Raw genomic sequence first — 13581 nt, forward strand, 5'->3', positions numbered from 1 at the left:
CAAAAAACAAATAATAATAATAACTAAATTAAATATAAGTAACAATATATGTCTTAAAATTTTGCTTATTTTTTAAAGTAAGTTGAGCTATTACCTTAAAAAATTAAGGTATAATACATAGGTACAAATGGTTTAGCATTTAGTTAGTTAGCAGTGAGAAACAAAGAGATATACTTCTTTACTAAGTCATTATTTAGAACTATCTATGAATCAAAACTAAGTGTTGTATGCGGTTACAACACTTCGGTTTCAACTGCGGCTCCTCCGTTCGTTTGCTATTGCAACGATGGACCCCGTACTGACAAATGCCCCGGCCATGGTATGTTTTATTTTAAACTTCGGCAAACTACATGGAACTGCGAGTATACCTAAGATGTTATGAGGTTATGATGGGTAACAGTATGTTAAAGATTTAACATGTATTCATATCCTCCGAATAAATTTTGTTTGCGGATTTTTTAAAAATTACTCCACATGATTTGTCTTTTTATTATTTTATAATATCAAAGGTATTACTAAACTTCATAAAACTTAATATTGCTGTATAGAATTTAAAAAACATTAAAATGAAGGGTTTCAATTTCTTTCTATATTTCAAAAGATGAAAGTATATAAAAAAAATTCCACAAAATTAGCATCACATGATGAAATCAAAATTAAATTTAAATTTAAATTGTGAACTTTTTACCAAGAGGCACACAATACTGTTATCAAAATTAAAAATCTTTATATAAAAAATGTTTTATTTATGTTAACGTTAATTACATATATAAGTAAATGTTTTATTATTTATTAATTTAAAGAAATTAAAAATTAAGTAAATTTTAAGTGTTTTTAAATTAATATTTTGGCTGGAGTGAAAGTCTTCTTCTTATAGAATCCTAGTTAGTTATTTCAGATTGAGTGTTTTTCTTTAAATAAAAATGATGAATAACCCTGCATTTAAGTGGAATGAAAAAAAAAAAAAAAACTGTTAAATTTAACTACAGTATATAGCCCATCTTTCTTCCTCTCCAAACTGAACTGGAAACAATCCGCGGATGGCTTTTTCATGGAGGGTCAAAGCATATTGAGATCAAGTACCACTACATCTATGACATGGTGTAGAGGAGAGCAGTAAGGCTTGAGTACATCTCTGCCAATGATCAGACAACTAATGCTCTGACAAAGTCATTTCCAAGGGACAATTTTTTGTGCTTTAGAGACAAGTTTGGGCTTGTGAAGATCACCCATCTCATTGAGAGGGAGTGTTGATATGTCTGTAACATAGGTGGACATACTCCCAAAGGGGAGAATGGGTCTAAGAGACCCAAGAGGTCTAACAAGTAGTGTTAAGTGAGTGTATGTTGGAGGAGGACCCTGATCACACATAAGAAATAATGGAGTGAGGTCCTAGACCCTGTTCACACACTAGGAATGGTGGAATGATGTCCTTTAGCATCTAGACCTTGATCACAAACCAGAAGGGTGGAGTGAGGTCCTAGACCCTAATCACACACTTGATAGGGTGAAGTGAGGTCCAGTTTAACATCTAGACCCGATCACCAACCAGTAAGGGGTTGAGTGGGGTCTTAGCTCAGATTGCTCACCAGGAAGGGTGAAAGAGTGCTTGCTAGTTGAGGGTCTCAGTATTTTGGCCTAGGTGGTGGCCTTGGGATTCGAGGACTGATCATTATGGAGGAGTGAGTCCTGATTTGTTGATGACATTTCCATGGGTTTGGTACCACCCCAGAAATGGCCACTAGCAAATGTTGATAATAAATGATGATGCTTGTAATAATGGATAACCTTTTCTTTCGAGAAATTTGTTCAATTTGAGAACATCTATGACAATGATTATGAATACCTCCCTAGTTAAGAGGGAGTGTTGAATTTATAACTATCGTCATTCTTTATTATGTAAGTTTGGTTAGTTGATGTAATCATATTTATCATTGTAAAGCATTTTTATAAATGATTAAGTCAAAGGAAAATTTATTTTGAGTCAAAGTCCCATTACGACTTGTAAAAGATGTAAATTTGAATTTTTGAAATGAAATTTTTGGCTCCAAAAGTGACAAGTCAACTTCCCTCCAAGCCAAGTCAGTGCTAGCCAAGAGACCCGTTCATTCATCCTAGACAAACTACTATATAAAGGCAACTCAACTTCCTCATTTGGGCAATTCAAATCTCCCACTCAAGATAGATTTTGGGCAAAGGCAACAAAGGACAAAAAGAACAAAAAAGGAGGACGAAATATTCTCTTTCTCTCTCTCTAGCATATCCCACATGTGGTTTAATCTCTCTCTCTCTATGATTCACATATTTCTAGGGTAATTGTTGCAAGAGATTTTCTAGGTTATTAGGTAGTTACTCGGGACCAAAATTCTAGGTTATTGGGCAGTTGCTCGGGACCAAAATTCTAGGTTAGTGGACAATTGTTGGGAGGCAAAAATTTCTAGATAAGGCAAAATTAAGTGCGTAAATAATTTAAGTGACTTAACTTGGAGGAGAAGACCAAGTTTGACTATAGGTCTAGGTGTGTTTCTTATTGAATACAAAGAATTTTTCTATTGAAAGGGTTGTTTGGTTTTTCGTAATGGGATTTCCCAAGGTAAATCTTGTCTCTCTTTTGCACATTATGATATCTATTGTTCTATTATTATTTATTGTTGAATGATATATACAATTACTTTTGATATATATGTGTGTGTGTGTGTGTAATTATCAAAATCTAGCCCCAAGGGTTAGCCTAATCAATCAAGACGGGGCCTCCCCAGATGGGAGGTCACAGGATCAATTCCCGAAAGGTCTTGGGGTCAGGTCTTATAGTAGGCTGTGGGGCGTCAAGCCCAAATTTTTCCAATGGACGTAGCGCCACCCGTTGATCGAAGGTGTCCGTGAACCACATGCAACAAAAAAAAAAGTAGTTATCAAAATTTCAGAAATATTATGCTAACCTTAATTGTACTAGAAAATCAATACAACACATCACTCACCTCATGGAGAAGTTGGTAAAGAACCATCGTAATGACTCCAATGAAATTATAAGCTTCTGAAATGATCTATAATGTAATCAGTGGAACATGTAGGACCAACTGGTCTGCATCCATCGAGGCCAGAGAAGAATGTCAAAACAAATGGGGCACCTAGAACGAAGAATTGCACATGTTGAGTATCATGTGCATGGTGAACTACAATGAGATTATAAGTTTCAAAAATGATCTACAATGTAATCAGTGGAATCGAGGTCAGAGAAGAATGTCAAAGCAAATGGGGCACCTAGAAGGGAGAATTGCACATGTTGAGTATCATGTGCATGGTGAACTTCGACAATCTAGCTTGAGATCATCCTCCAATGCTTTAATGTTAATTAGTTGTTTCTTGATTTTAGGGTTTTTTCTCTTGGCCAAAGAATCCAATAGGAGCGAGGCCGCAAAAGAAGTTTAAAAAGGGAAATTATGTTGTAATATTTACATGATATAATGGAAATTTTTACTGACAAAAAAAATATATTAAATTACTTAATTTTAATGACTTTTTAAAATTTTTGTTAATGATAGATGTATATGATCCATTTTAACTCTGAATCTACCGAGAGTTGAGAGGGATCAAATCTCTTAAGGTGCAAGGAAAAGATATTTGATCCCTCTAGGTGTTTGGTAGATCTGGAATTAAGATGAATTTAGGTTGGTTTAATTAATAATAATAATTACTATTATTAATATTAATTTTTTTATTTAATTTTTGTTTTTATGATGTTGAGAACTATGGAGACTCGTTGAGGTGTCTATGTTTCACCCGAAGACTTCACCCAACTTCAAGGACATAAAGCTCATATTGATGTGGAGAAGAGTGTTAGACCAAGAATATATACAAAAAGGATATGGCTGAGGTGTTAAAGCTCATATTGATGTTGAGAAGAGTGTTAGACCAGTAATATATACAGAAAGCATGTGACCGAGGTGTCTATGTTTCACAAAGACTTCATCCAACTTCGAGGACATAGAACTCATATTGATGTTGAGAAGAGTGCTAGACCAAGAATATATACAGAAAGGATATGACCATCAAGAAGGTGAAGAGGATTAGAACAATTATTAATAATTATTAATTTAATGAAATTAGTTAAAAAAATTCAAGAGGGACGAGTAAAATGGAATGAATAATAATAATAATAATAATAATAAATTGTGGTCCAACTAATATTAATATTAATGAGATAAGCTAGGGACAGGTAAAATGGGATGAGGGATAATAATAATAATAATAATAATAAAATTGTGGTCAAACTAATATTAATATTAATGAGATAAGGGTTAATTGTGTCACATTCTACAACCCAGTATAGGGTAGATGTGTAGGCTTTAGATGTTATATGTTAGTTGTTAGACTATATACATATAAATTTTGTTTTTATTAATAAAAATAAGAAAATAAATAAATAAAAGAAAATCATAATATACATTTGAAATTAAAATATATAACATATAAATAGTAGTTATAAATTAACATTCATTTTACTATATAAATTAAAATAATGATGATGATGGTTAACGTCACCAAATAATGGTCTATAGGACTTCAAGAAACAAATTATCTATTTTGATTTAAGATTTTATTCCTATGCTCAAAAAGCTTGGAGAGAAGCCTCCCGAGCTCACTATAATTTTGACATTGTGAAAGGCTAGGAAGGTCAGTATTATAACAAAGATTGTTTCATCCTAGATGTTCTTATTCTCACATATATGGCAGATCCTTTCTGTCCATGGCGTTTTAGGAACTGCCCAACGACTCGTTTCACTATGGAGCTCATGAGAATTCGTTCTAATCTTTACTATATTAATTTTCTTCTTTGAGCTAGTTAAAATAGAGAGATACTTTTGATCTTCTAGGTGGGATTGATGACATTCTTATAATAGCTTAATTTTCTTTTAGCCGCTAAATCTTTCTCACACCACATTTTTTCTTTGAACTTAGAAGTAACAATATCTTTAATGTTATTTCTATTTTGCAATGCATCATTTTCGTTGATCTCCCAATAGTTTAACCAGGCCCTTGTGTCTTTATGCCACCCTCGATTGAGCCTTAGGTGGTTTTGGCTAGAATTTAAAGCTAGCTTAGGAAGTCTATGATAGTCTATGTTACTGATTTTGTACAACAGAAACCTAAGCATATCTAGGCTCTCAATAGGGGAAAGACCTATAAGGAGAATATAACCATATAGAATATAGAATTGTAACCATATTTAAATTTAATTAATGAGCACATAAAAAATTAATATTTACAATATAACAAATTCCTAACTATGAATATTCACCCCATTTTATCATGGATAATGTTAACTTCTAAATAAGTTTTCTTACAATACCATGGGCTAATACTATGGCTCTTTAATACCACATACACAAAATACATAATTCATTTCAAAATAAAATAAAAAAAACTATAAATATTTTAATTTATTTTATTTTATCACATTTTTTAAATTAAAACTTAATATTTACCATAAACGTACAATATAACAAGATTCTTAACCATGGATATTCACCCCATTTTACCCTGGATATGGTCAACTTGTAAATAGGCTTTGTTACAATATCATGGGTCAATAGCATGGCTTGTCAATATCACTTCCAAAAACCATAACTCATTTCAAAACAATATATTTTATAAATATTTTATTTTAATTTTAATTTATAATATTTTTTAAATTAAATATAAATGCAAAAAGTTATGGAGTATGTTGTAGTGGTGTAAATGTTTGTAAACATTTCCATGTGGCTCAATTAAAAAATAATAAAAGGTTAAAAGTAATTTATAACATAATACGTAGAGATGTTGTAATGTCCAGCAAACATTATGATCAAGTCAAAAAAAAAATGATAATTATCAATAAAACATTTTGACTTGGTCAAATTACATAAAACTAAAAATAAAATAAATAATTATAATTAATAATAAAACTAGCCTAGATGGGAAGTTAAGATGGATCTAGGTTGGTTATATATATTAATGGTCAAGTTGGTATTAAAGAGAGAAGGGTTAATATTTTATATTAATCGGGTTGTCTTTAGTGAGACTTTTGGAAGCTTTTCCTGTGGGTTTTTCGGGTTTAATTTACAAAAAAAAAGAAAAACCAATTTAAATAACACAAATCAAGATTTCACCACAAATTTCTGCCAAATTTCGGAAGTTTTTCCAGTGGGTTTTTTCGATTTAATTTCTCAAAAAAACCAGTCATCCAAAAAGTCACACTAAAGACAACTCCGAATTAAAATAACGTTACTAAGTTAAAGAAGTATAAAAATAGAGTAAATTAGAATTAGATTAAGAAAATATAAAATAAATTAAGAAAATTTGGGGGAAAAAGATTAATAGTAACACACACACACACATATATATATATATAATTTTATTTTTATTTTAATTTTTATGTAATTTGATAAGTCAAAATGTTTAGATAATATGACATTATAATATATTTTCTATCTAAAATGTTTTTAAGAGCAATAAGTGTTTTGATGTTTATTGATATTTACTTATTTAATTTATATGGAAAGATGAGTGATATAAAACTAATAATAATTAGAAAAAAATTGAATAAATAAACAAAATTAAACTATTTTCCTTTTTATAAAATTATTTTTTAATGCATTAAAGTAACTTTGATTCAATCGTGTTTTTTAATAATAGTGATGTAGTTTTTATAATAGTTTAAAAACCTCAGAGACAAAATTCCAATTTAAAGAAACTAGTCTTTAGTTTATTAATAATATTAAATTTAATTTAAATAATGAAAACTTTTGAAATAGCAATTATGTTTTCTAGCATGAATATTTTTACAATTAAGAATTTGATGTTGAGAAAACTTTTCAACACACAGTTTACAAGAAGTTTTTCTAACATTAAATAGTTATGTTGATTTTTTAGTTTTATTTAAATTGATTAATTAAAAGACCAGAACAAACAGTTTATAGGAAGTTTTCATCAACATCAAGTAGTTATGTTTTTTTTTCAGTTTTAACTAAATTGATTAATTAAAAAAAAAGCATAAGAGACATGTATCATATGAATGAGTTATAGTTTTTTAAGCATGTGGTATTAGAAAGTCATAATATTGGACCATAATATTGTAACATGAAGTATTAACAAGTCATAAATATTAGACCATAATATTATAGCAAAACTTATTTACAAATTAAAAACTTAACATAACCATATTTTAAAACTTAATATTTTAAAACTTATTAACCATTTAATTTATACTCAAACCTTTTTTAACTTGGAAAAAAAAGTTAACTTAACTATCAACTATCAGATAATCAAAAAAATAAAAAGTTAGCAATAAAATAATCAGAAAATAAAAAGTTAGCCATAAAATAATCAGAAGCAACTGTTAACCATCCAATAATCAGAATAATTATAAACCATGAATGAGACCATTTGATTATATTTTAATAATAAACATTATCAGTAAACTGAAGTTTGGTTCAGTATCAATATGCTGACAATATTGAACAAATTTGATATTTTCCAATTCCGATTATTGAAACTTAGATCATCCGTGTTTGGAAATAATTGATGAAAATTGAAACAAAGCCCTTCAATCCCTGTCATTATTCCTGCCTGGAACCAACGGAGATGCTTGTAATCGTACTTGTACTTGTGGGTGTATAGTCGGCATTAATATTACTAGCAGGAGAGCTACTCCAGCTCTGAAGAGCATTTGGCGATGGACTTGGAGTGTACAAACTTCTCGTTCCATAAAACTCGAGCAGTTGACTGCAGATATCTCCAAGTTGAGGAATAGATATATCGAACTCCAGCCACCATGGGTTGTCTGTATCCGATGGCAACTTGACTCGGAGACACCTGGCTGCCAGATAGAAAGCCGCAGCAGCGACTCGGCGGGGTTCGAACTGGAGACACACCGTTGTCATCAATGCATCATTCACAAAGTTCCAGGAAACCTGTGCAAACTGAGAATGCCATTGTTCAGCATTGAACTTTTTGAGGGCAGAGACGAGGGGTTTGTAAGGGTTTTCGATCTCGAGATCGAAGTTAAGCGTACGGAGAACAAAATGCTCGGCCTTCAATAGTAATTGTTGCCTCTGCTGCAAAAATTTGGGATCTTTTATGAGTTTAGCAGTGGCCGAGTCTGCGTTTTCATTGATGACTTCGTAGGAAAGCACAGTCAGAACATCCATTAACTTTCGCTGCGCCGCCGTGAGTTTGTTGGCGAGGAGCAGGCAGCTGGTTGCGATTGTGTATCTGTCGTTGCGGCGGTGAGACTGGCGGAGATAGAATCGGTGGCAGAGTATGGTAGCTGTTGCAATGGTCACCTGGGACAGCCCTAAATTCATGCCCAGGCGTTTCATGAAAGAGCAGTACGATTGCCTGAGGCGATTCTCTTTCTCTGCGTCGATTCCATCGATTCTGGAAGGGCTAGATCTGTCGATTTGGGATCTGGTGAAATACCATCCCGCGCCCAGTTCGTCAGAGTCGGCGGGCATTTTTGCATGGTCGGGATTCGACACCGCGACGTGCAGGTGGATAAAGAGATGCGATATAAACGCAGATATTGGTAGGTGGGAGAAGCGGTGGTTTATATAGGAGGGCAAGGCTATGAGTTGTAGTCAACAAACCCATGACTTGGTCAAAGACGGAGGCATGCTGAAGAAGCGGAGGACTTGATGGGCATCCCACCGAAGTTCCGAGAAATAAAAGACACCGTGGGGGCATATGGACCACCGGGTTGATAGAAAATAATAGACCAAGAGAATCTCGGTGAGCTTTTCCTCCAAGAAACCAAATGTGATAAAGTTATGATTTACATGCTAGTGAAAAAAAATTGGAATCCATATAAAGAAAAAGTAGTACCAACTAATGATTTCTCTAGGGGTCTACGATAGTTTGGAACCTTGAACTCATCTATTTAACTAGTTTTGTTGAATTTTTCGACTTCCTCTCAACCAATTCATGTTTTACTAATATGGCTCCCTAACCATTGTGTATGTAACACCCTCCTCCCACACTTACCCAAGATTACCTGTCCACTTGGGTAAATATGTGATGAAGAGTTACTATGATATGATTCGACTCCCTAGATCACCTTAAGAAAGTGAAATTGATGAACCGAAACCAAACTGAACTTCTTCAAGAGCTACAAGACCCCCAGGAACTAACCAAGCAGTCTAGGTGCCCAACCCCTGAGTTAACTTAGCATTTTACTGAACTAGACCCCTAGTTGCTCCCATGACAAGGCCTCCATGTGACTGAAACCCTTCATTCACTCCCACAGGCTTGCTAATGACTGTAGTCTTTTCCGAATAATTATGTGCCAATGACCACGGGATTTAAGCCACTTTTTCAGGGCTATGACCCAAGCCTATGCCCATAAGTTAATGAAACACTTAGAAGTGATAAATAACAAGAAGGAAAGGCCCCTAATGAAAAACTTCAACAAGGACCTAGCCTAACCCATCCTAACCATGACAGGCATTTCGTCAAACACATCATGAACATGTAATGTACAGGTCATAAAAACACATTTGAACATAGGGGCCTCATAATTATCTGAGATTCATCAAGAAGATCTGATTCCCTCTCACAATAGTTGAATTATCATCTATTAAGTCATACATTCATTAACATTTCATTTACTAAACAAAACATGATGAGAGCCATTACTCAAGTTTGTCATAAAATCATGCTTATGACCAACATATAGCCATATAAACTACAATAATAGAATAACCATCAAAACCACATAATAGCAAGTACATTTACACATGAAATACAAGGGAAAAATAACTCTTATTAACTTATGAAAAATCCAACCAAATCAGGGACTTCCACGTACCACCCGACCATAGATTGGTTTGAACCAAATCATTCTTTCAGTGAATCATCCATGTACCATACTCCAAGCATGAATGTGGGACTCACAAAAAAACTGACCATGCTTCTCAGGCTTTACCACATATTCTACCAAAACCAATCAAGGATTTCTAGGCTTGAATCAAGCGCCTATACAACTAGGATTTACCGTATATCCCGCCAAGGGATTCCTAGGCCCAAACAAGAAACATACACTACCAAGCTTTACCGCAATCCCACCATATACTAGTCCATGGATCATTGGGCATATACAAGCATGAATGCCTCCAGATATCTCCACCTAAGTTGTGAAGAATTTTCCCATCTCCACCCTGAAGCTCTATCGCATATCTCACCATATACTAGTCTAGGGATTTCTAGGCCTTTGGGAATTTTCCTGAGACCACCTCACTCAGTTTTCGAAATGTAAAAATTAATGTGTAGATTCAATATCGGTCATGAAATTTACTAAATCACAATACTTGAAGCTACTTCACTCATCTATGGAAAACAATTCACGATCGAGAAAGCATATCATAAACGTGCACAAAGATATAACACACACGCACCGAGATTTATCTAGGGGAAATAAACTACTCAAAACCCCTTATTATCTATATTGCATTAATCAAGGAATAGGGAAGAAATACAATGCTTTCTCAAGCCTGAGAAACCTCTGCAAGTGTATAGTCTATCCCTTTACATGACTAACTGAACCTATCCCAACACTTAGCCAATTCCAAGCCTACCCAAGCTCCTATTTCCTTGTGTTTTTCCCTTGGGAAATTGCCCCTATTTTTTAGGAATTTCACACCAAGGAATTGTTCAATAGCCTTAGGTCAATCTATGATTGCATGTGCCACCTGTACACATGGAAATATGCTACAACTGATAGTACACTTCCTTGAAATCTCTATCTCAACTAGGTAACTCGAATTCTCTGCATGCAACAATTATTTTGGGTTGATTGATCAGTTAACTGGTTGATCACTCAGTGCAGTTGAAGTTCCACATCCACAACCTAACCTCCACTAATTCTTCTAACAGTTAGAACTAGCTAAATTGACAATAACTTAAATTAACTGAAATAGTTGATTGCTACAAATTAGAAATCAATCATGTAGAACTAAACTCAAGTGTCTCCAACTCAAATTAACTAAGTTAACTGAGTGACAAGAGCCATGTCACCTCAGTTAACTACCTCCAAGTATTCTTTTGAAATAGAAATTCGAATTTTAATATAGTTTGACCAAGGAAAAGTCAAAACTAGATTTTCGTACTGCATTTTCAACACTTCCTCTCAACGAGAAAGGGATTATCAGATACCCCAATCCTGTCTCTATGGAACTCGAATTTTCCTCTTGAAAAATCCTTTGTTAAAATATTTTCATCTTGTTCCTTTGTAGGAATGGATTCCAACAACATGATCTGCCTCTGCACATAATATTGTAGAGGGTGATACCAGATGTCGATATGCTTTCATAGATCATGGAATACATGATTCTCATAGAGTTTGATACAACTATGATTATCATAGTAAATCACAGTAGGATCCATCCTCTGACCAAATAACCCAACAAGAATCTTTGTCATGTAGATTTCCTCACATGTTTCTTGACTTGTAGCCATGTATTATGCTTCTTCTGAGCCAAGTGCCACAAATCGTTGCCTCCTATTGTACCAAGAAATTGTTGCTGACCCAACACTGAAAATTCCTCCTTATGTGCTCTTCCTATCTGATGGGCTCCCTAGCCAATCTACATCTATGAAGCCTTGCAGCTTCACTCCCTCTATCCGTATGTACCAAATAAAAAACATAGTAGTGCCTCTAAGGTATGTCATCACATTCTTTTCTTCCTTCCAATACAATTTGGTTGTCTTAACCATTGCTTGACTAAGTTGGTTAACTGCATATCACATGTCTGGTTGTGTTTTCACCAAGAACATAAGTGAACCCACAAGATTCTTGTAAACAGTAACCTCCACTACTTCACTTGAAGTAACATCATCTTTCCTCCAGTTTCCATCTAGAGGAGTCTCCATGGGTTTGATATTCTCCATGTGGAACTTCTTCAGTATCTCATAAGCATACTTCCCTTGAGAGACAAGCAATTCCCTATATCCTTTCCAGACTTCCAAACCAAGAAATTAATGCATGAGTCCCATGTCCTTCATCTCGAATTCTCTTGCAAAATCCTCTTTGTAAGAATGATCAACTTCTCATCACCAACTAAAATTAAATCATTTACATACAACACAATAATCAATAATTTATCTATAACCATAATGTGATAAAGGATTGCATCTGCTTCACTTTTGGTGAAGCCCAACCTGATGAAATAGTTTTTGATCTTAGTGTACCAAGCACATGGTTCTTTCTTGAGTCCATACAATACTCTCTTGAGTCTGCACACATGAGAATCCATATCAAAGGTCTCAAACACCTCTAGTTGCCCAATATACACCTCCTCCTCAATAAATCCATTGAGGAATTTTGTTTTCACATCCATCTAGTGGATCTTCCACCCCATCTGCGCTGATAATGGTAGAATTGACCTGATGGATGACTACCTTGCTACCAGAGAAAAGGTCTCCTCATAGTCAATTCCCTCAACCAGAAAGAACCCCTTGGCCACAAATCTGGCCTTGTATTTCTCTATGCTTCCATCTACTTCCTTCTTTACCTTGTAAATCCATCTTGAACCAACCACTAATTTGTGTGATGTTCTTGGGACAACTTCCCAAACATTGTTTCTGACAATGGAATCATATTCCTCTTCCATAACATCAACCCATACTGTTTGATCTATAACTTCCTCGAATGAGGATGGCTGAATATCTGTAAGCTCACTCATCAAAGCCATGTAGACAATGTACCGATCCAGTGACCTCCTCTGTCTAGGTGATCCCACATTCTCTCTAGCATCATGCAATAAACTATCATCTCCTCTGGTTCACTTCCTTCCTTCTCTGGATGTCTTTGCTTGAGTGGATGTCTCCACTAAATGTTCCTCTACTTGTGGTTGCTCTACAACTTTCTGAGGTTCTTGCTTTGGAGCCAAAATCTCCAAATCATGCTCCAATCGAAGCTCCCTCTCAAGAACACCTCGGTGCGTTCTCCACATCAAATTTCACATCCATTCTGACCACTGTCATCCTGTGGGATGGAAAATACACATGATAGTTGTGAGGTGTTTCTGTGTACCCCATAAATATGCTCAACTATGTCATTGGCTCTAGATTTTTCCTTGCTTCCTTATAAACATGATAGTAAACTAATGATCCAAAGATCCCAAAGTGTGACACATCTGGTTTCTTCCCTAAAAAAGCTTCCTTTGGTGTGCTCATGCCAAGAATCCTGTGAGGAATCTTGTTCTACAAATTGACCATTGTGTTGCATGCTTCAACCCAGAGGTTTAGTGGTAGTCCTTGTTCATGCAACATCACCCTTGTTGCTCCCAAAATATTTTTGTTCTTCCTCTCAACCACCCCATTATGTTGTGGGTTATCGGGTTATGTCAACTCCCATCAAATGCTGTCCTTTGCATAGAAATTTTCAAACTCATTTGGAATGCGCTCACCTTTGTTATCGCTCCTTAGAGCCTTCACTTTCTTTCCAGTTTCTTTCTCAAGAAGTTCTTTAAATTAAACAAATTAAAAAAGATCGACATACATCAAAATGGATCCTTTGAAGGACTGCTTATGCCTTGCTATCTCGAT

The 13581-nt window shown here is 34.5% G+C and overlaps 1 pseudogene; it reads right to left on the bottom strand.

Moving 5' to 3' along the window:
- Positions 1-7598: 7598 nt before the first annotated feature.
- LOC149239920 (cyclin-T1-4 pseudogene) lies at positions 7599-8495 on the bottom strand (annotated as a pseudogene).
- Positions 8496-13581: the final 5086 nt, after the last annotated feature.

The sequence above is a fragment of the Pinus tabuliformis genome, chromosome 8 (genome assembly GCF_031772625.1).
Source record: "Pinus tabuliformis cultivar Carrire ecotype Pingquan chromosome 8, CPIR1, whole genome shotgun sequence".
NCBI classification, from domain to species: Eukaryota; Viridiplantae; Streptophyta; class Pinopsida; order Pinales; family Pinaceae; genus Pinus; species Pinus tabuliformis.